Source organism: Alligator mississippiensis, chromosome 3 (assembly GCF_030867095.1).
Source record: "Alligator mississippiensis isolate rAllMis1 chromosome 3, rAllMis1, whole genome shotgun sequence".
Taxonomy (NCBI): Eukaryota; Metazoa; Chordata; order Crocodylia; family Alligatoridae; genus Alligator; species Alligator mississippiensis.
In genome coordinates this window covers 116,034,091-116,057,202 of record NC_081826.1, presented here as the reverse complement: position 1 = coordinate 116,057,202, position 23,112 = coordinate 116,034,091, and the positions used below count along the sequence as shown (strand labels likewise).

The following is a 23,112-nucleotide window of genomic DNA, read 5'->3' as shown; positions in this document are numbered from 1 at the left end:
CATCCATGTATACTATAGGTAGGGCTGTGCGAAGCTTCGAGTGCTGATTTGATTTGGAGGAGATTCGGCCCTATTCGGTGGCCAAATCTCTGAATCCTAATCAAATTGGGAGACCAATAAAAAGGTCCAAATTGATTGGAAGCTCTCTGAATCAATTTGGAAAAGATCTCATCCCCTGCCTGCTCCCATAGCCCCCCTGAATGCCCCTGACCCCTGCCTGCTCTCCCAGCCGCATCAATGGCTGCCTCGCCTGGCCCCAGCATCCTGGCTTTAAATAGAAAAACAAACAAACCCTGCACTCACTGGCTGCTGCAGCAGCCATTGAGGCTTCTGAGGGCTTGTGGCAGACCCCCATGCAGTGTGGGGGGGGAAGGGGGAGGGGGGAGGGCAGCGGGGATTGGCAGGGCTTTTTTTTTTTTTTTTTAAGAGCCAGGATGCTGGGACCAGGTGGGGCAGCCATTGACGGGGCTGGGAGAGCAGGCAGGGGATGGGGCCTTTTTGATTCAGAGTTTCGGCCGATTTGGCAGTGGCCAAATCTCCAAATCAATTTCAGCCAAATCTCCAAATCAAATTCAGCCAAATCAATTTGGGATAGTGATTCGAGTCACTGAATCGAATCACTGTCCCACACATCGGCCGAATCTGAATCCGAAGTACACCGGCCTAACTATAGGCACATTTTTCCGTGCTTAAAAACCTCATTTTTACCTGGTGCTGGGTTTTTGGTTGTAGCCACGTTGGTCTAAGGACATAGGCAGGCAAGGTTCTTTGAGTAGATGTGATATTTTTTTATTAGATTATTATTACTCAGTTGGTCTAGTAAAAGATATTGCATCTACTCAAAGAAACTTGCCTGCTTCTTTTTTACATATGAACTATGTTATTGGATATATAGACAAATGCTTAGTTACTTACCCTAATTTGCTTGCACAAACTTTATGTTCTTTACCAGTCTCTGGATGAATCTGCCAATATTTTGGGGCATGTTTTCCAAGTAGTTCAGTCTTTGTGCTCATCCAGTCCTTGTTTTTTTCTCCTGAAATGATTATCAAATCTGACATATTTAACCGTAGTTTGTCAGGAAGGAGACTGGGCACTGAACTTAAAGATTCTGGCTATTTAATGTAGATGTTGGAATGTCCTCAGATGGTGAAAAGACACTACTGAATAAGCTGGATTTTTTTTGACCAAGAGGCAAAAATTTTCACGTTCTTTGAACAGGTCACTCCACCTCTTCATTGTTATTCCATCTGCTAACTGAAGATTCTCTTAGATCTAAGCACGTACGTTAGACAGAGTAGTCCTTAATGGCGATGCCAAGAGCTATGCATGTACACAGAAAAATATGAATGTGCTTGGTCAGAATAAGTATGTCTTCCATCCCCTTTGACCTACTGGATTAATGTGGAGAAAGTTATCAGATCACAGTCAAGGATTGGTATAATTGTATCTTAGATCCAAATGGATCCACTAATCTCTCTCAAGCTGCAGTAGTTCTGTTAGTTGAACACAAATGGGACTTAGGCTGTTCATGCAAGGTAGCTGCCTTAGCTTTGTAAGCAAAAATTCTGTAGACATCCTGATTGTGTCTTTTCTTGCTGTTTCCCACTCCTATGCCTATCATTCGGGCTTACCATTTCAGTTATGAAAGGATCATTTTGAGGTTTGCCCATGAAGCTTTGTAGATTTTAAAACTGAACACAAGTGCCTAATTTGAATTATTCACTACCCACAGGGCTAAATTTGTTTTATATGTGCCAACATCCGATTATGTCCAATGCAGTTTTGAAATGGATCTAAATATAACTGGGCACTCTGCATTTTAAAACTTGTTTTGACACCTGTGATGTTCTTATGATCTCTGCATACATGATTATAGTTCTGGAGCCCTCTGCATAGATTTCCCTCACATTTAGGTGCTGCTACATCTGGATTTTATGTGGAACTTGGCACCTCTTAGGTGCAGCCCATTGAAAAGCCCCTTTCTGCTAGGAGCCAATGAGAACAGGCTTTAACTGCCTTGTGCAAATTCTTGCAATCTGTTATTGCATGAGCAGTTGGGAAGGTTGAAAACAACACAAAAGAGCACTCTCTTCTGCTCGTGCTCCCTTTTCCCACTTGCATACTATACATATCTTTCTTCTGGGGAAGTCTGTGCTTGATCTCCATTACATAAACCTTGCAGCTTGCAGCAAGATCCTATGGACAACAGCTGTGTGGGTTCACGACAGCTATCTTTTTACGTTTTCCTGACACCGTTTACAGTTTCAGTGCAAAGAGCCAGGGAGCGCAGCGTTGCGTGGTGGTGCAGACAAAGGGGATGGAAGACTCTGTGCCACCTGCTCTGTCATTTGCACAAATGCTAGGGTAAAACAAGCTACAAACTGTTAACTCTGTTTGTTGGATGATAACTTTATGCAGCAACGATTCCATCAGTCATCAAGGTCAGCTGCTTTTCTTCCTTTTTATTTTTATTGTCAGCCAACCACTCCCTTAGTTCCATGCCCCAGGCATGCAAATAAAACAAGCAAGGATGTTAACCTTTTGGAGCAAACACTGTTCTGGAGTCCCAGGGCCATAGCTGGGGCTAGGAGGGGTTGTGGAGAGGCGAAGAAGTTGAACACCATGGCACAGCACCTCTGCAGGAACTAATGATTGCTGCTTCTCTCACTACCGAGAAATGTCACAAGATCTGGAGCTTTCATCATGGCAATGTTAAAATATTTCCCCTATTTGAAACCGTCATATGCCAAGCTGCCAGACCCAGAGCCCTGTTGTATTCAGTAAAGCAGGAGCAACCTTTTGCTTGTTTTTCCAGCTTGTCTGTAGGACAGGTTGCTCTAGTAAAATCACCAATTATAAAAATGATGAATGCCCCCTCTGTTTGTACATTGCACTGGGACCAGCATTCCCCACTTGAGCATGTCTAGCCTTTGCTGCTAGATAGGGGATAGGAGTGGTCTCTGCAAATGTTTTATTAGTCTAAAATAAATTATTCAGAATGCAGGTTCAGCTACAGATTGCAGGGAAAGATAATGGAATTGGATTTCTGAGCCTGTTCGCCCTATAAAGACATGGAGTATGCTTTTCAGGAATTCACTTAAGTGGAATCAGCTTTGAATAATGTAACCTAGAAGTAATATTGCTGCCATCCAGCTAGTGTATGTGGAACAGCATCCTCTCATCTCTTGAAGTATTGGTGGTTTACAGATAGATATCTAATATTTTTTGGGAGGGGGTATAGTTAAAAGAAAAAAATAATTTTAACTACTAGAGAGGGGCATGCTTCGTACAAGATCCCCCCTCCACCCCCCAGTAAATAGTTGACCACATCAGCATCTGATTCGGGTGCGTCATGTGGTTTCTCATGTGACGCTGGGCTTTGCTGCGCTTTGGAGAGTGAGCCTTTGTGACTCGGCACTCCTGGACAGTAACATTCAGCAACACAAGAGACTTTGGGGGGCGGGGGAAAAGAGAGCCAAAAAAAAAAAGCCCAGAGAAATAGAAATAAAGTTGAAACCATTTATAACAATAATAGGAATTATGATTATTCTTTATCCTTAACTCTTTGATTTTTATTTTTAATTTTGGGTCTTCCCGTTCCTCCGTTCCTGCAGGCTTAGAGCTGCGCTGTTCGGAAGAAGTGAGATTGTCTTCCCTTACAGCTACGATGCTGCATCGCTCTCGGCGTATCCTGCTTTTTCCCCATTTACCTGGGCGGCTGCTGCTGCTGTTTCTGCTGCTGCTACTGGGGCTGCTGCAGTCTCACTGCCTGTGCTTCACCCTGGCATGTCTGATTTGAGACTCACTCGTCTGCACACTGCTAAGGAAGAGCAGCGATGGAACTCTGTGCGCATTTTTTTCCTATTGCTGCTGGAAAAGAAGGGTTGCAATGTAGGACATTTTTCTGGGGGTTGAGGTGGGCTGTTAATCTAAGGTGGGATGGGAGAAAGTTTAAGGAAATATGACGCAAAGTAATTCAGTACACAACAAGGGCATCAGCAGCAAGAATCCAGCCTCTGTGGCTCAAAAGGATTAACATGGGAGAAGTCACAGTGATGCAGTAGTGCTTCACCTCAGCATTGTGCTGGAGATGGATAAATAAAGGTATCCGTTGTATCCGCCTGTGAGGGTAAAGCCTTGGAAAGAAGCGAGCCAGCCAGCGAGAGAGCAAGTGAACAGAAAGAGGAAATGCTGTATGCTGTTTGTCTGATTCTGTGCATTCTCATTCTAGGGATGATGGCATAATTTGCAAAATAATATATGGATGGAGGGACTGTAAATTGTAGCCTGAACACTCCCGATGCTGTCAAGGAGAGGACTGATGAGCTAGGTGACTGTACCGATGTCCCCAGGGAAAAGAGCGGCCATGCAGTATATATTTATATATATAAATGTGTGTGTGTGTGTGTGTGTGTGTGTGTGTGTGTGTCTATGTGAGTGTGTGCATATGTAGTCATGAAAAAAGACATTTCTGACCAATTTACACAGGAAGTTTGTCACTTTGCTGGATCAGACTTGATTGCAGCTTATATTTTCAGCTACAGCTCTCCACCCATTTCCTGAATAAGAAGGCACTTTGTGAAAACAGATGTATGCAGAATTCTTTGTAAGAAATGTGAAAGCAGCTCCTTTCAATTTAACACCTTGAAGCACTGCATCTTCTGCATTGTGGCAAGAGGAACTGTGGGGTTTTTGTTTTCTTCATCTTAAAATCTTTATAAACACAGCTGTATTCAGTATGGTGAAAAATTCTATACTGTAAATAGAAATGTGATCAATCTAATCAAAATAAATGTATCCCAGATGACTTCTGGACCAGCTGGCTACCACAGACTTCAGATGGCTAAATGCTCAACTGAGATGAATTCAGCATTATATTTACATTTTTTTAGAATTTCAAAATCAGCCTATAATTACAAAAAGAGATTCTTGGTCTAGTGAAAAGAGGCAATGCTCACAGTTTGGCAGTGAATCACTCTGAAATGCATGCTGATATTTTTCATTTCTGGATGGACATTTGAGAGATTGTGTTTTTAGAACAGATGGACTTGTCATAATACAGACAGACTTAGTATGGTAAAAACCAGTAGACAGCTCAGGTTGGCCATATCTGAATAATGTGCAAAATGAAGTTAAGGGAAACAAATGCTGCTCTCAGCTAGTGAGGACTTGGGATGATTTTTAGCAGCTGCCTACTATGAGAAGGAGTTATTTTGCTTTTGTTTTTTGTTTGCTTTTTCTTTTTATACATTAATCCAGACCATGAAGTCATCCTCAAATATGTATGAGGGAATTTTCCAATAGTCATGGTGAGCTACCCTGCAAGACGCCTGTCTGGCCCTTCCACTATTTGTTACCAGTTCTACAAAGGCAGCCCTGTGTGTTGGATTATATTCAGCTGGCTGTTGGATAACATTCCTGTGCAGGGGTACAGGAGTCTTATTACTCCCAAACTGTAGTTTTGTTTCTTTAAAGAAAAATAGCCTTGGAAAATGCATTGAGTTCTGCAAAGGAGTTGCACCTTGCCTCTCCATTTCTTGAATGCTGTGTTTCCAGCTCAGACACTTTATAGCAAACAAGGAGGAAGATGAGAGAGACTCTAGCTCATAGCTTCAAAGCTGCAGAGACAAGCAAAATGTCAGCAGCTTGTAATTAGCAGTTCATGGTTACGTCAGCGACTGTATCTCTCCAAGAATAACTATGTGATGTGTGCCACAAAATAAGGAGATAGTCATAACCTAGTTATCGAGCCTGGTTCAAACGAGAGCAAACGGATTAATGAATCTTCTGTGTTCATAAATCAAACATGGATGGATTACATGCAAAAGACTTGCTGAATTCTGCATAATTGAAGGGTAAATTATCAACTTGTCAGAGGGCACATAGTCACTAAGCGAAAGTGTGAACCCTTTTAAAAATGCAGATGAACTATCCAAGAAAATGCCTTTCATGGCTCCCTCTAGTATGAGCAGCTAGCAGTATGACTCTGAAGCATGCTGGAAAGGGCAAAAAATGGCAAGAGACAGTGAGGTGTTTAAAAGGAAGGAAAATGCAAAGGAAAGTATGGTGAAATTCTGTGTTGGCATTAATGATGTGATTCTCAAATACCACTCAAAAAGGATTAGGGTGGCCTGATGTGGTTTACATTCAGCCGCTGTGTAAGAGGGCAAAAAAAAGCAACGACCTTTGTGAGACTCAGTGCAAAATCTTGAAGCCAAACATGAATGGCTCTTTGGGAATACTATAGAGTACCAGGGATGCTTGCTCTTAAAGGGACATGCCCTAGCCATTTTAGGATATTTTTGTACTCTGTGCTCATTTTAGATCTCCACTGCTAACCCAGCAGCATTTAAACAATGATTGTGGGGGTACTTAATCTGTTCTGATTGACCTTTTTCCACATTCTTGCTGTAAAATGTTTACATGGCTTTTATCAATGCCCTTTTGCAATATTCAGTTTGCATTTCTGCTTCCGTTCAGGTTGTTCACTTAGTTTCCATTTCCCCAGCAGAAGTCAGTCTCAGTTCAGCTCTGTTTGTTTACCTCCTGAAGACACTGAGGCAGCTAGATTTTGTATTGCACAAACACGGGTTTTTTTGATCGTGAACACAAATTTGGAGGAGGAGATGACTGTATATTAAACCAATAGCTCTTTGAATTGCATGTAATATAATTTAAACATGCGTACTTTAATTAATAGAAGGTCACAAAAGCTGGCATTGTCTGAGCCCATTTTAATGTACATCTTAGACTTAGTCAATGAGCATAACCTGCCTGGTCAGAATAGTGTATTCTGTACACTCAACAGGGTGGAAGACATTATTTTGTTTGTGTTAGTTCAAACAGCTGGTCATTAATGCAGGACCCATCTCCAGAGTGAAGTGCTAGTGGACATGAATGGCTGCCTGATTAATGCTGCCCCTCGAAGGGTCCTTCATCCAGCAGTGATGCTTGCAGCAGAATAATGCAGCATGATTTGATTGCGCTCTAACAGGGTAGTATGTCATTGTGTCACCAAGCAATTGAGGTTATTATGGGGCAGGGCAGACAGACGGGACAGTGGGGTTACTAGACCGTGGCATTTTTAGAAATACAGGCCTGACCTACTTAAGAGTTATTCTTGCTGGCTGGCAGCTGGTGCATGGAGTGTCCTGATAGGCTGAGGCTGTTGCTAGGGGGAATTAGCATGAATTTTTCCACATACAGACTTGGTGATTGAATGATAAAAGCTGACTGGAATTAGAGATTCAGTTCAGTATTATGCAGATTTATCTCCCTTATTTTTTTCCACTCCAAGTGCAGCAAAAGGACCAAAAGATAGTTTGTTTCTGTTTATTCTTTGACCCATTTTTTTCCAAGGGAGGGCAGAAGTGTTATAAAATTTTGATCATCATTTGCTATTTTAATTACTGAAATGATGCTGCAAGGGGTATTTTGAGACATACATCTTTAATATTCTGTATATTTAAACCCAGTCCTCTTTAGAAAAGAGCAGTCCGTTTATATAACCGGTGTTGCATCCACACTACTGCCTTGGTTCAAACAAACTGCCAAGTATTCCCAGACTGGAAGCAGGGAAATATACCAGGTTTTATTGTGTAACATTATTCGTGACTATTTTTGGCTGCACATGCTTCACAAAATTAGGGTGATGTTTATTTGTGGATGAAATTCATTTCCCCACTCTCTGTCTCCCATATGTACAGAAACATGCCCTGGGTTTCTTTTTACAGAGGAGTGTGTTGTGTGCAGTGCTTATCTGGAAAACTGACTGATTCTGACATCTCTGTATATCATATTCAGTGTATAGGTTATGTCTAGCCTGTGATTAGGTTGATAAGATAACTGCTTCTGGATTTCCATGTGTTTTTTCCATATTCAGTGTGGAACTGGATTTGCTCAGTAGTTCCCTCTTCCTTTATTTTTTTTTCTTCATTTTTTTTTTTTAATCCCCATCCTCTTAAATCAGTACTGTGTTATTAGAGAACTCTACACTCCCTTGGGAGGCAAATAAAAACAATGCTCAAACAAGAATTCTTTGATGTCATTATGAATATTTCCTTTGTTATTATCACTAATTACAGAAGATCTTTGTTTAAACCACAATTTTCCTTTCATGTGATTTGCTTTCCATGCAAAGAAGTTACAGTTTTGTGCTTGTAATTGTAAATGGATTTTCATGGCAATGCATTATGATGTCACAAGAAAAGAATTATGACTTATCTGAATGGGAGGGGAGTGTGACTCAAAAATGTTTGTTTTTTTAATTTGCAAAATAAAAATATGACTACACGGTGAAAAGCAAGTTGATTTGTGTTTGAAACTGCAAATTCTTTCTTTCTTTCTTTCTTTCTTTCTTTCTTTCTTTCTTTCTTTCTTTTTGTGTGTGTGAGATACTTTTTAGAGTGATGTCAGCAACATTCATAGCTGTCTAGACATCCAAAATTTTCAGTCAATACAAAACTTTCTGGTTCTCTTCTCTCTCAGCCTCAACCTCAGGCTTTCAGATGGGTATGAAGATGAGGCAATGAAGACATGTTCTTGTGGTTAAAGAAATGCATTCAAGTATTCATATAAATATTTATATTGCTCCCATCTCTTCCCTACTTTTGACTTTCCCCTTCTTTCTTTGTTCTCCCCATTCCCATTGCTTGGGAGTGTGTGGGTTTTTTCCTTCCCAAATTTACACCATCTGATGAAAGCTTATTCTTTGATCTTCCCTCTTGCTTTCTCCAGATTTAAACCCAAACTGCTACTGATGTCTTTGTCTTACTGTCTTTCTGCACAATGTGTTCCTTTGACCCCCTCAGACTGTGATTTGAAAGCACCTCTGTGAATTTGCTGTGAAAGAATCTATATTCTATCCCTGCTAACAATGGTTGGCCACCATTGTTTCTCTCATGGATTCAGTGGTCCTCACAAATCTACCTCTACATTGTGATCTCTTTGTTGTTCACTCACAGACAAATCCATCTCCAATATCACTAGGTCAGCTAACAGTTCAATCTGCATGGCTTTCGGTGTTCAAGAAGCACGGGCTCACTGCTGCACCTTCTCAGGTGCAATCCCTTCCTTCTGCTGATGCATGCAGAAGAGGGCTGGGCCAAGGCTATGTTCAAACTAGTATGTTTTAAAGTGGCTTGTATTCTGGTGAGGCAACATTGTTCAGGTTCCATGATAAGGAAAGTGAAGTACCTTGTGGCCAGCCCCAGCTGTAGTAAAAAAACAAAACAAAATACTTTTGCCATCCTTCGAGCACAATTGTTCCTAGACCACAATGCAGCCTTTAATTAAAACTTGGAATCTGTGGAGATGCTTAAAAGAGAATGCAAATCAATAGTCATAGCCTCTGTCCTTTCACCTCCTTCAAAGGGTTTTTAATAGACCCTAAAAATGAAAACCTCACTTCACAGAACATCAGCTAACAAAAATGAGTGTGTGTATGTGTGTGTGTGTATACACACATGTGTGTGTATACAAGTAGGCTTCCTTCTAGGGGAAAAAAAAAAAACCATTAGGTGTCATTTGATTCTGGAACATTACAAATAGGAAAATGTATTTTAAAGGCAAGCAAGAAATAATATGAAAGTTTTCCCAGACAGTCTACCAATAAGTATACTGTTCTTGATGTTTGGGATTTCAATACAGCATAGTTCCTTACTTAAGAGAGAAAATAACCTCTTATCATAAACATTGTCTGATATTTTAGCAAATATTTAGTTACTAAATGGAGAAAATAGAATACCACATAGATTGTATTTGGACTTCTCTGATATTTTATTAAAACGAGTCCAAATACTAAATAACCCAGTTAGATTAATTTTGTAAAATCTTATGTTCTAAGGGATAATTAACCAATAAATTAAACTAGTGGAAGAGGGAAAAAGGCAGGTTCATCCAATAAGCTTGTTTATCCACTTTTTTTCCTACTATTGGTGAAAACCTTAAGTGGCAGAAATATGGGGTTAATTAATCTAAAAGGACCAAAAAAAAGGAGAGCATTTATATATCTCATCATACTAGGATATCACCAAAGGCTTTGAAAAATTTAGAAATATTGAAAGTTCTGTGCTTTCTCTTTAAACGATGTAACCTCTACTGATAACCTCTTCTGAGGCTCCAGTTAATGTAGCAGCCCCTACCTTCTAAATGTCATGTACCTGCAATGGCAATTGAGTATCAAGCTTAATGTTTGCATACTGCTGCTTTGCCTTGGATGGGATGTGGGTCCTGCTGTGCAGTATCTCATAAGTCCTGGTGCTGCTGCTGATTCACCAATAGCAAAAATGGACATTGATTTTGACAATAAAAGACACTGGATATGTACAGACATTCAAAAAGCTCTAGGTGGAATCAATCTAACCTATGTGAGTTTCTGTAAAAGAGGTAGGTAAGATTGGGAGTGAACAGAACACACACTTGCCCTTTGCAGGGAAGTGTGCAAACTGTCTGCACTGGCCGAGGCTAGCAGGATGGAGGCACTCCCGCATGCCTTCCACCATGCCCTGTGGGCTCTCTGGGCTGCCAGAGAATGCCAAACAGAACTGAGTGGCCAGGCAACCCCTGATTAGCTGCTTCATGGCAGCCAAACGCTGTCAACTCCTATCACCTTGGCCCTGCCCTGAGCATAGCTCTAGGGTTTTTGAAGAGCCCAAGAATGGGTGAATGGGAGGTGGCAGCAGCAGGCATGATTGCAAGAATCATAATCTCTGGAATTGTGGACCTTCTGCCTAACAAGTACTGGTGTTGCTAGGTGACTCCTGCTGCAGCCTGCTGTTCTCTGGAGCTCCAAGGGGCCTAATCCCACCACTGCCTAGGGTAAGGGTGGACAATTATTTGGGCCAGAGGGCCACATAGGGAGTTTTGAAGAGCTGTTGTTGTCAGCATCCTCCCCCCACTCCTCTGCTATCAACTCACCAAAACTATCTATGGGGCTTTGGGTGGGTGGGGAGCAGTGTTTGGGAGTGGGACAGGTGGGTGAGGCTGGGACCATGGGCCCAGGTTGCGGGGCAGTGACAGTTCAGGGCTGGAGCCCAGGCTGAGCCACAATCGGCTACCTGCATGCCCTGCACTGTGGGGGAGAGTAGAGGTTGTGTGTATGGGGGTGTAGTATGGTCTGCAGTTGCCCCGATGGCAGTCCACATGGGGCTGAGCCCCACCCACTCCTGCTGGGGGCAGCCCGTGATGTGCTGCAGCTCATGCCCACTGGCCCCAGCCCTGGCCAGTACACAACTTCTGGTGGGGCTGTTGCTGGTGCAGCTGCAGCTGCTGCTCTGTTCACCTCACCTCCAGCAGGAGCCACCCAGCTGAAACTTCCTGTCCACCTGTCTGGAGCAGTGTAGCTGGGGAAGGAGTGGGAGGAGGAGCTGTTACTGGAGGTGAAGGAAGCAGACCAGCACCCAGCTGGCTGCAGCTGCACTGTTAACATCCTGGCCAGGAGCTGCATACATTGGCTGGGGCCTGGGCTGGCGGGGCTGTTCTGCTTCCCTCACCTCCAATTGTGGCTTGTCCTCCCACTCCTGCCACTGCTGTGCCACTCTGCGTGGGTGAGGGGACTCTGGCTCCAGCTCCCGGCCACCTTCCATCCACTTTGCCTGCCCACAGGTGGCTGCTCATCATGCCAGGTGGTTGGAGCAAGTGGTACAGTCAGGAACTGGAACCAGAGCCCAGTACACTAAGACAGGAGCCACCCAGTTAGAGCTGCCTCCCCACCCAAAGTGGTGCATCATAGGGAGGAGCGGCAGGAGGAGCTGCAGCTGGAATTAAGGGGAGTAGAATAGCCCTGCCAGCCTGGGCTCTGGCTGGTGTACACAGCTGCTGGCAGGGCTGTTCCTAGTGTGGCTGCAGCCATCTGAGTATGGCTTTGCTCCCCTCGTCTCCAGTGATGGTTCCTCCTCCAGCTTGTGCCCCTGCTGTGCTGCTCCAGATGGCTGAGTGGGAAGCTTCAGCTGGATGCCTCCTGTTGGAAGTGTCGGAAGCAGAGCAGCACTAGGAACAGCTCTGCTGGAAGCTGTGTGTGCTGGTTGGAGCCTGGGCTTGGGGCATGGGCTGCTCCAGCAAGAACTGGTGGGGCTTGGTCCCATTCGGAGCACCATGGGGCCAGATCCAGTCAGTTGGTGGGCCAGATCTGGCCCATGGGCTGTATATTCCCCACCTCTGGTCTAAGGATATTGTATAAAGATCGAAAAATACTGAGCTACAGACACTCTCTTCTCTCCTCACATTCCCTGTCTGCAGCTGAAGGTTGACCACAGGCAGGATGCAGGCTTGGGGACAGAGGCTTTGCTGTCTCAGCTCAGAGATGGAGCATGCTGGGCGCTCAGCTGGAGTAGCTGAGTGCAGCCAAGTTCCAGTGTGCCTTCCTGGGAGGGCGGGCGGGGGTGGGGGGAGAACTATTAGGGGCCAGCAAAGAAGCCTGGGATGCTACTGGATAGCTACCTAACTTGATTTGATAGGGGATCTGGTACAGAAGTTTGATGCACTGAACTAAGCTTGATGCACTGAACTGATTTCACAGTCAGGGCAGCTAGGATGTGGAACCAACTTTCAAGGGTAATGGTGCTGGCTCCTACCTTGGGGGTCTTTAAGAGAAGGCTTGACGATTACCTAGCTGGGGTCATATGAGCCCAGTGTTCTCTTCTGCCCAGGGCAGGGGGTCAGACTTGATGATCTACTTAGGTCCCTTCCGACCCTACATCTATGAATCTATGATTAGATCCAGGACTACTTTAGACCAGGTTCAACAACTTTTAGTCCAGTCTATGTGCCCCAAATTTTTGTACGGTTACGGGCTTGGTTTGTTTTTATACCATGTAGTCCATATTATGTGTAAGGTCTGTATGTAGCCCCTGAGTCCTATCCTCCTCTTTCAGTTCTGCAGTGGCTGCGGTGACTGATTTAGTGTTAACTGTCAATCACTGTGTGGCTATGGATCTCTAATACCTTCTATGATGTAATCCCAAACTTCCAATTTGCTGAAAAATTGTACAGAATATTTTAGGGCAAATGTAGAACTCCATGAAGGGATTCCTGTAGGGAGGACTGAACTGCCTTCTGTGGTATGAGGGAGACAGAGACATATGCAGCCATAGTGTGGGTTGTAATCTGTCTCCCTCCAGGGACTGCCCAACATCCTGCTGGTGCATAAAAATCAACTCTTGAGCAGCAAATGTGGTTTGGTTCTAATTTCAAAGCTGCAGTGCAAGGAATTATATTATACTTTTTTAAAAGAGTAGCAGTTGGCACATTCCTTTTATTGTAGTTCAGTAGGGACTAATGAGTGTGTTACAAATTAAAAAATACTGTAAGAATTCTTTCCCCTAATCCTTGTATATTGGCAAAAATTCCTTTGCTCCAGTGCTCAATTGTACAGAAGAACCTATTGGATCCATGTGGCAAACTAATTTATTACCTTAAAGCATGAGGAAAGCTATCATGACTTCCACATGAATCAGATTCTTTTATACAAAGTTGTTTGTGTATATGTAACCCACTTGTACTGTAGAAGAGAACTTTTCAAAATACAACTTGAGCATGCCCAGTGTAGAGATGGGCAGATACTACATCTGTCTTGGGAAGGTCAGTGACACACTCTTGAGCATGCCTGGTGGGGAAGTGGTGATGACTGGTGGCCTTGTTGGGTCTACCACTGAGGTTGAGGAGAATAAATACAATACCAGGAAATAGGTTCAAGGGTTGTGTGGCAGATAGGACCTAGAGGGGAGAGTACCATGAGAACTCTCTGTGAAGTGGGATGGGGTCTGGCCAGTTGAAATGAACTATCCTCTTAAACAGTGGCAACATTTAGGGGATGCACGGGGGTACGTGTGCACTCCCTGAGAGTGCTGGTGCACGCCCTGACAGGCAGCATTTCCCACTTAGGCGATGGGCAGGCGGGGCAGGTGGGAGCACTGTTTGGGGAGTGGGGACACCAAAAGAAGTGCCACTGGCACTTCCAGATATGCCCCTGGCCCGGATGCACTGCTCGCACTTCTGGGTTGACCGCAGGGGACCCCCGCTCTCCCCCAGTCACTGACTGGCTGCTGTGGGGGCAAGTGCCCCCCCTGACTCAAGAGGCACCAGTCACCTGCACTTTTATAAAACATAACTCCAATTCGCATAAAGGGAACCCACTTTGCAATGTAACAAATAGGGATACATTCCAAGACCTCGACTACTGAACCCCAGACCCATTTCTACCACTTTTACAAGAAAATTTTGGTACTCACCAAGACAGAACACACAAGCACAGGGTGGTGGTGAATGTTACCATAATGGGGATGGTAACTACACATGTACATATGACATGTACATACGACATGTACACATGTACATACGACATGTACACATGTTGCAGACAATGAGCGAGGAGCGCAGATCCACACAGGAGACTCTTTCAGCACGTGTCACTTGCACAATGCACCTCACAGAGCAGCTGACTGTGGGCTTCCACCACACTGATCGCATAAGGGTGAATTTTCCTTGCTTATAATGAATTTTCGGTATAAAAAGGGTCATTGCATAAGCGTGAATTTGCACATACAGAACCTGCATAAAGCGAGGGAAACCTGTATATGTATGTGTATATAAGTGTGTGTGTGTGTGTGTGTGTGTGTGTAAGTCTGGGGGTTGTGCACTTTACTGTAGGATCCTTACATGCGCGTAGAAATACAATGCACATAACACACACACAGCATGCATATTCAGTATGTGATGTAAAACAACAGTCATTATCTGTCAGGATAAGATTGCAATTCATGGCTCCAAATATATGATTTCTGTTTACTTGTAATGGAGAGAGTACGTCATAAAACTTGCATAATTCTTAGGGGTGGCAAAGTAATCTTGTCATCTCATTTGTATGGCAGTAAAAATGCATCACATTTTTATAGCACAAGAAAAGAATGCCATGCTGAAGAGTATAGTGCAATGAGTGAGGTAGGTAAATAGAACTTCATAGCCATTCACACTATCATGTGTTCTTTCTAGTCTTGGTTTCTACAGTGATAACATAGTAGTTGTAATATATACCCCAGTGTTTGAGTCAGAAAGACATCTTTTCAAAACCCGTTTTTCCCAGCCTGCTACTTCTAAGCAAACCCACTCAAAAGTTAATATATATAGAATCCTTGGCAATAATTCCCCATTGAATTGAATGGAAGATTTGCATAGGACTTTAAGGGGGCCAGGATCTCATACCTGGTGTTTTCCCCACCTGTGCCTTCAGCTTAGTCTGTATCCCCTTTCAAAGATTTAGTGTTTCTATAAAACATGCGAGTCTGGAAATCAAGTCTCCATCCTTGGCAAAATCTTTGAAAAAATTATCAAGGCTCACATTTGCGAGAGCCCGGCAGGACAAATTATGCTGAGGGGAAACCAGCACGGGTTCGTAGCAGGCAGATCGTGCCTGACTAATCTAGTCTCTTTTTATGACCAGGTTATGAAACGCCTGGACACAGGAGGAGGGGTGGATGTCGTATACTTAGACTTCAGGAAGGCCTTCAATACAGTATCCCACCCCATACTGGTGAGCAAGTTAAGAGGCTGTGATGTGGATGACTACACAGTCCGGTGGGTGGCGAATTGGCTAGAGGGTCGCACCCAGAGAGTCATGGTGGATGGGTCGGTTTCGACCTGGAAGGGTGTGGGCAGTGGGGTCCCGCAGGGCTCGGTCCTTGGACCGATACTCTTTAATGTCTTCATCAGCGACTTGGACGAGGGAGTGAAGTGTACTCTGTCCAAGTTTGCAGATGACACAAAGCTATGGGGAGAAGTGGACACACTGGAGGGCAGGGAACAACTACAAGCAGACCTGGACAGGTTGGACATATGGGCAGAAAACAACAGAATGCAATTCAACGAGGGGAAATGCAAAGTGCTGCACCTAGGGAGGAAAAATGTCCGGCACACCTACAGCCTAGGGAATGACCTGCTGGGTGGCACGGAAGTGGAAAGGGATCCAAGATGAACATGAGTCGGCAGTGTGACGAAGCCATCAGAAAAGCCAATGGCACTTTATCGTGCATCAGCAGATGCATGATGAATAGATCCAAGGAGGTGATACTTCCCCTCTATCAGGCGCTGGTCAGACCGCAGTTGGAGTACTGTGTGCAATTCTGGGCGCCGCAATTCAAGAGGGATGCAGATAACCTGGAGAGAGTCCAGAGAAGGGCCACTCGTATGGTTAAGGGCTTGCAGACCAAGCCCTACAAGAAGAGACTAGAGAACCTGGACCTTTTCAGCCTCCGCAAGAGAAGGTTGAGAGGCGGCCTTGTGGCTGCCTATAAGTTCATCACGGGGGCACAGAAGGGAATTGGTGAGGTTTTATTCACCAAGGCGCCCCCGGGGGTTACAAGAAATAATGGCCACAAGCTAGCAGAGAGCAGATTTAGATTGGACATTAGGAAGAACTTCTTCACAGTTCGAGTGGCCAAGGTCTGGAACGGGCTCCCAAGGGAGGTGGTGCTCTCCCCTACAAAAGGAAGTTAGTTAAGCATCTAGCTGGGGTCATCTAGACCCAGCACTCTTTCCTGCCTATGCAGGGGGTCGGACTCGATGATCTATTGAGGTCCCTTCCGACCCTAACATCTATGAATCTATAGGCGGAGCACAGTGGCTCATTGTAAATTGATTGCAGAACCTGTGAGAGCAATATGGCTCCTCTCTGAACACACAAAGCAAAGCTCCAGAAATGTAAAGGTGTTGTGCACAATGAAGAATGCTTAGTGGAACTCCAGCTACATGTGCTATATCATAGTTATAGAGGTTGCAGTGAATGGATGGTTGCAGTGGATTGCTATATTTCATTCCTATTTTGGTATTTTGGGGTTTGCACAGAAAACGTTTGTGGCCACTTACAGCAAAGATGGTATATGGGTGCTACAGGCAGTGCGGCTTTCATGTTGGGTTCTCCATGTGCTTTTTTTATAGTTAGACTCTGAGTGCTTGCTTTTCTACAGGCCCATCATTATGAAGTAATGGGTGGGTAATGGTTATTTTGTAATTCACTTTAGTTTAGAAACCTCAGACTTTTGTGTTGGGAGCTTTTCTGTGATTTTTTAAAATAAATGGTTAATGAATTCTACCCTGACTTGGTGAGATGTTTTATGTTCTAGATTTGTAGTGTTCTTCTAGATCTTTAATCTAGGTGCATATTTGCAAATGTATGCAATAGCCATACATTCAGCATCTTTATTTCTCAGCTAAAAATAGCAGTGAACTGTATTTAGTGCTGCCGTTATTCACATTCTACATTTTGCTTTTCTGTAAATCTCAAATATATAGTTCTTTACATGTGAGGTCTGTAGGTCTCTTGCATGACTTATTCACTTGGTCAGAAGTGTCATTTCCATTAAAGACTATGGTTTTTTTTTTCTTTTCTGAGGTTGGCAAGATTATGCCCCCTTCACTGTAGTGTTTTGCTGTGTCTGCTGCTGAACTTTATTATGATGAATTTTTATGGAAGCTTCCCTTTAATGCATGATTATGTTCTTCACTCACTGTCATAGCCAGCTGGTCTTATTTCCATTTCCAAGCTTTATTATTAATAAAATACCAAGTATTATACTTATGTCTGCAGATTTCATAGCCTTTGCATTAGTCCAGAAGTTCTCAGTCATTTTAGACTCAAGGCACCCCTTGGAAAATAACAGCTTGTAGCTTTAACTCATTTAATGACTACAGAATAATAAAGCAATTCTGCTGCAAATAATTCAGAAAAACCACAGGTCAGATCAGGTCAGAATGTTTTTGACAGTCTGGATTTCTATTTGAAAATTTTGGGTTTACCTTGTGAATCATGTGTAGGTGTTTGCACACCTAACAGCGTTGATATTGTGCAGAACACCTAAAAGGATCTTGTGGTACCCTAGGGTGAAAATTGCTGCATTAGACCCCTTGCTCACTGTTTTCAGTGGTGTCAAATGGATATTTAAAAAATAATTTAAATAGTCTGATGCTTGTTTTTGTAGTTTCAACTCTCCCTTGGACATTAGGTTATATGAAAATGGAAAAAAAGATATGATGATTAAATGAAGTTTTCCAAAGTATTTTTCTACCTGTTTTAATTGCAGTAATCTTACATATTACAGGAGTAGAAGGTGAATGGACCAGGGAGTTCAACTAGTCAAGAATAGTGTGTGATTTCATAGAATTGATTATTCTCCCAAAATCATAATGAGAAGCAGGGCAGGGAGCTAGTTGTGTAGTTCAAACTCATTTTTGTTTTCTCTGTGAGAAACTGAAGTTAATCATTTGCAATGAACATTACAGTAAGGAGTAGTACATTTGTATTAACTGAACTATTCTAGTGATCAGTCCAGACTCCAGTTTACAGTAGACTGGAGACGTTTCCAAAGGAAGTCTCCAGAGTTCTTCAAGTGCTGTCAACTCGGAACGATTGATTGGTCTCCTAGTTCTCCTTTATTTGCTCAATCAAACTCCTATTTGGCATCAGTAAGGAATTTGGGGTCCGCAAGGAATCAAGCTTGGGGTTTAGAGCAGCAGTATGTGGAGCCTCAGATTTCTACAAGGTCTTTTGAGCCACAGAGGCACTTAAATGTACAATAGCTGTTAGAAATTGAAGGTGGGAATGCTGCAATAAAATTTCTACCATACTCCAGTGCTACATAATGATGGGAGACCAATAAACTTTGTTATACTGTAGCACTGAAACAGTAACTTGTTTGCAAGACTGCAAATCACATCAAATGGAAAGAAAAAAAACAATCCAAGAGAACCAGCTTATTTTTTTAGAAGAAAAATGTCTCACAGAAACATTATTGTATGGATTTTATTTTCCCTGTGATTACTCAACTGGGGCGCATCCACACATGCAAGCATGTGAGCTTGCAGCAGCTCAAATAGAAGTGGTGCAAATTTGAGCCGGGGCTTTTTGCCTCAGCGCACGTACTTGGACATGTACTTTGTTGTGGAGCAAATTGTGCCACTTGGGGCAAAATAACCCTTCCTGGCTCCTCCCAGATCTGCAGGCAGGGGGAGCTAAAGCCTGGGGCCAGCACCTCTGCTGTCCCCAGCAGTATAAAAAGCTGCCCTGTTCTGACCACATCAGTACAAAAAGCTGCCTTCGCAAGTTGCTCAAGGCTACTCTCTCTCAGGAGTTTCTGGGGCCCAGCCAATTGGTACCTGGTGACACCACACCTTGTGCCAGCGGGACTGCTGCAGCAGCCCTGATCGTTCCCTGCACCCTCTACCCAATGTAGTAGTCTGGCAGTGGGGGCTGCTGCCTGGCTGTGACCTGCTGTGCACCTGCCAGACCCAGATGGGGACTGCACAGTCAGTAGAGGCACGTGCCCCTCTGGGCCAGCTGCCAATGGGCTGTGGCTGCAGAGTTGGCCTCTGTGTGGAACTACTGCCATGTGTGCCCCTGCCCAGCCATCTGGGCAGCTATTTCCTGGAAGATGTTCCTGGTATGGTGGCCTGCTTTGAACTGTCAAAGCATGTCCTCCTGGCTCCATTTGGCCAGGAGGTCAGCTACCTCCAGCTGGGTCCAAGGTACCAGCTCTGAGCAGGCAGGGTCCTGCCACTGGGCCTCCCTAGCAGGAATTCTGGTGTTCCTTATGGGAAAACTGAAAAATCCCTGATAAAAAAAATCCCAAAGTCACTCTGTAAAATACCCCAAAATCCAATTAAACCAAAAGACCACTATAAAGAGAGAGAGAGAGTGAAACAGAGAGACAGCGATCAGTTGTGCAATGTTTTATTGATCTATCTACAGTGTTACAGCGATTTGGAAGACTACCAGTGTCTCTATCATAATAATAAAATGAACTCTAAATACATGTTTCATGAATTCACAAATACATTAATATATATTTTGCTGCCTCCCAATAAGGGCTATGCCACCCCATGGGGCTACAGCTGCCCCACAGGGGCTACAGCCCCCACTCAGAGGCCAACTCCCCACAGGGCTAACAGCCCCCTAACAGGGGCCAAATGGCCCCCCCAGGGGCTACCACCCCGCCTGCAGGGCCCACATGCCCCACCCCAGCCCTCTGATGGCTGCCCCAACTAGCCACCCCCTGCTCCTCCAGACTCCCCAATGGCTGCCCCACCCTGCCCCATCCCCACTTGCACCCCCAGGTCCCCATGGCTGCCCCACCCCTCCAGGCACCGGCACTTAAAAAGCAAAAAGCAAAAAAAAAGCCTCTACTCAGCCTAGAAGCAGGGCCTGTGGGGGCTCCAGGGCCTCCTGGCAGAGCCCCCCTGGGCAGCAGAGGGCAGCTGGGGCTGTAACCCTGCCCTGCACTGTGCAGGCAGGGTCCCAGTGACCCAGACACCAGCTGGAACTGCCAATAAGTGCTGGGGGTGTTTTTGTTTTTTTGTTTGTTTTTTATTGTGGGGGTGCTGGGGTGACGGGGCAGGGATTGGGGGCCTTGGGGTGGGGGGGGAGGATGGGGCCGGGCAGGAAAGGGATTGGGGGCACTCAGGGAGCAGGCAGGGGTGAGGCCGGGTGAAGAAGGGATTGAGGGGGCTAAGGGAGTGGGTGGGGCCAATGGGGGTGTCCCCCATAGCCCCTCCCCCTCCTCCAGTCCCCCCAACCCCTTACTTACCGGCTCTTGAGCCCTGGTGCTGGCACGCTTCAGCACCAGGGCGAGGGCCAACCACAGAGACGATTTGGCAGCCAGCCTCCGATTGCCTCTGGTTGTCCAGGACCGTGGCCTGACCCGCTTTTTTTAGCTCCATTTTTGTTTGACCCCTGGATATCCAGGGGTCTAATTTTGCCCCTGTGCTGCAAACTTGTAGTGGGGGGAACCTTTTCTTGTTTCTGCACGTGCCTCTTATAGCATCTTAAAGGGGTTTGAGACAATGCAAGAGGCATGTGTGGGCTCACCTGGTGTCCAAAGCTTTCATGTAGTTTTATGATGGATGCAATGAGAACTTGGTGTGTATTTTTTTTGTCTTTATTTGAATGTTTTCAAATTGAGAATCTTTATTGGAGACCCTGAACTTCACTTTGGAATGGAAGTTACTCATCTTTGTAGGCTGGGAAGTGGATCTAGGGAGTCAGAATGCTGATCATATGGTATTTTCAGAAAAATATTTGTGTTGTATGACATAATGCTGGCATGTCTCCATTCTTCTTGCATTTTTTAAAGATTTTGGCAAAGCCCAGGAGCTTTAGAGAGAAGAGAAACAACATCTTTAGACATTTCTGTAAGGAGTACTGATATTTGGTGAGGAAAAATCATTCTAGTCTGAAATTTATGCATTTTTTCAGACTATATAATATAATATAATTGGAAAATTACTAATAACTGCCCCTCTTTAAAAGGGAACTGTTTGTCGTAGTAAAAGCATTTTTGTTTCTTTCTCAGAATAAAATTTTGTATTTATTTATGCCCAGAAAAGAAGCACTGTTAGCACCACTGTCCACTAGATAGTCCTTAGGGATTGTTAAAGCACAATTAACCCTTGAATAGAACATGAAATATGAATGAAGACAATTCGGTGTCCTAAAATCAAAGTTTCTCTTAAATGCAGATAACTCACTGTTTTAACATCCAACAACTTTGACAACTCAGTGTCCTAAAATCAAAATACAGATAACTCAGTGTCAGACAACTCAGTGTCTTAAAATCAAAGTCTAACTTCATTAGTACAACAAGTATTATCTTAGCAGTTTCTATATTCAGAGAGAGAAAAACATTCAGTACAGTAATCTCACCCAATCTCAGATGTTACTTTGTTCAACAGAAGAGACAGCCACTTAGTTCCTGGCAGCAAAGGGTACATTGTGGGCTGGGATGGTCCAGGCCAGTGTTCGAAGGCTGGATTTATAATGACGATGACAAACTTTCTTGCCCCTCCCTTCAACTTCGCTCCTTTAACTCTTCACTTTCAGATTGGTCTCTCTGCAGTACGCAAACTGTCCATCTTTTATCCCATCAGCATATTTTTGTCTAACAGACCTATTACAGGCACACCTCTGAATTTGGCCTTTTTCCGGTATCTTACTTTGGGCATTGTCCATTGGTCTCCCTTATCAGCTTTCATTAATAGATCCAATTCTTTCATCCCTCTGATTCAGCTGGTTAGTGCCAAGTTCAGTTAATTGGAGCCGGTTACAAGGCCATTGCTATGTTATGTTAAAAGAACTTCTCACAGTGATAAAAAAGAAAAGATATAACATAATGAGCACCTATAAACTGTACAAAAACAACTCAAAGCCAGCTAATAATAAAAAACAAAAGTTAATAAGGACAAAACTTAAGCAATGATTAAATAAGGATAAAATATAAACAATACTATAAGCAGGTGCAACTTCAAATCATTAAACATAACAAGCTACCCTAACAGCACCCTCCAGGACTGATTTCTGCTTGCAGCAGTATCGTTTTTAGTCATGCATCTAAGGGAGTCAGTTGATTTAGTGGCTCATTGTTCTTCATCCCACAGGTGTTAATGACCATCTGTTCTTTTTAATGGTCTTGGTGGTCTACCAATCAAGCTAACCTTCTTTTGGCAAATTTTCTGTCTACTACCAACTCTCAGTCTCTCTTCTCCTACTTCATAGTCCTATAGATTATTTTTAGTTCTTTTCAAAATCATAGATCCACCCATGGAGGCCTGTCTTCAGCCTCAGTGAGGGTTACAGTTTTGTTTGTGCAGGAAATTGAGTGAGCTGAAGATTAAGTTCTGTGCCTGCTCTATGCAGCCATAACTCTGGAATAATCTTTTTTTCTTCATTCTGCCTACCCAAAAACAAGGCTCATGCATTATTTGGGGCATGCTGTTTGTGACAAAATATGGTATTTTATATTGCTTCCCCTTTAACCCAAGTGGCTTGTCAAAATTTAGGATGTTTCAGGGGTCTTTCCAGTTGGATGAGGAGTCAGTAAGTAAAACCAGGTATATTTCTGAACATGAGTGAGACAAACATCAGACAGATTCTTTGCTCAGAAGTGTGCCAGCCTCATATACTTTGTGCTTAAGAAGATCTATCTAGCTTCTTCCTTTCTGGGTCATACTTATAATCCTTGCTTTTACTTTCTGTTGCCAGTGCATACAATTAGCCACTCTTGTCCCAAGTCCCTATGTTAGCAACCAGACAGCGCATCTACACATGCAATTAATGTGAAGGAATAAACT

The 23,112-nt window shown here is 43.8% G+C and overlaps 2 protein-coding genes across 12 annotated transcripts in view; one reads left to right on the top strand and one right to left on the bottom strand.

Annotated features, from left to right (window-relative positions):
- The window catches only part of LOC109283849 (uncharacterized), a 47,191-nt gene extending 25,254 nt beyond the window's left edge, over positions 1 to 21,937 (bottom strand). The window contains exons 1-2 of one of the 3 annotated variants that reach the window (XR_009460822.1): positions 21,689 to 21,937; positions 20,909 to 21,549 (exon numbers count right to left, since the gene is read on the bottom strand). The gene's annotated coding sequence lies outside the window, so the exon portion shown is untranslated. Of the gene's footprint in view, positions 1 to 20,908; positions 21,550 to 21,688 lie in introns of those variants that run through there. The other 2 variants (XR_002091132.2, XM_059724327.1) reach the window with 2 other exon arrangements.
- The window catches only part of LOC102563423 (hypothetical protein), a 718,626-nt gene that overhangs the window by 416,292 nt on the left and 279,222 nt on the right, over positions 1 to 23,112 (top strand). For 3 of the 9 annotated variants that reach the window (XR_002091123.2, XR_002091122.2, XR_009460820.1), the window contains one exon: positions 3,618 to 8,304. The exons of the other annotated variants lie outside the window; for them this stretch is intronic. The gene's annotated coding sequence lies outside the window, so the exon portion shown is untranslated. Of the gene's footprint in view, positions 1 to 3,617; positions 8,305 to 23,112 lie in introns of those variants that run through there. 9 annotated transcript variants of the gene reach the window in all.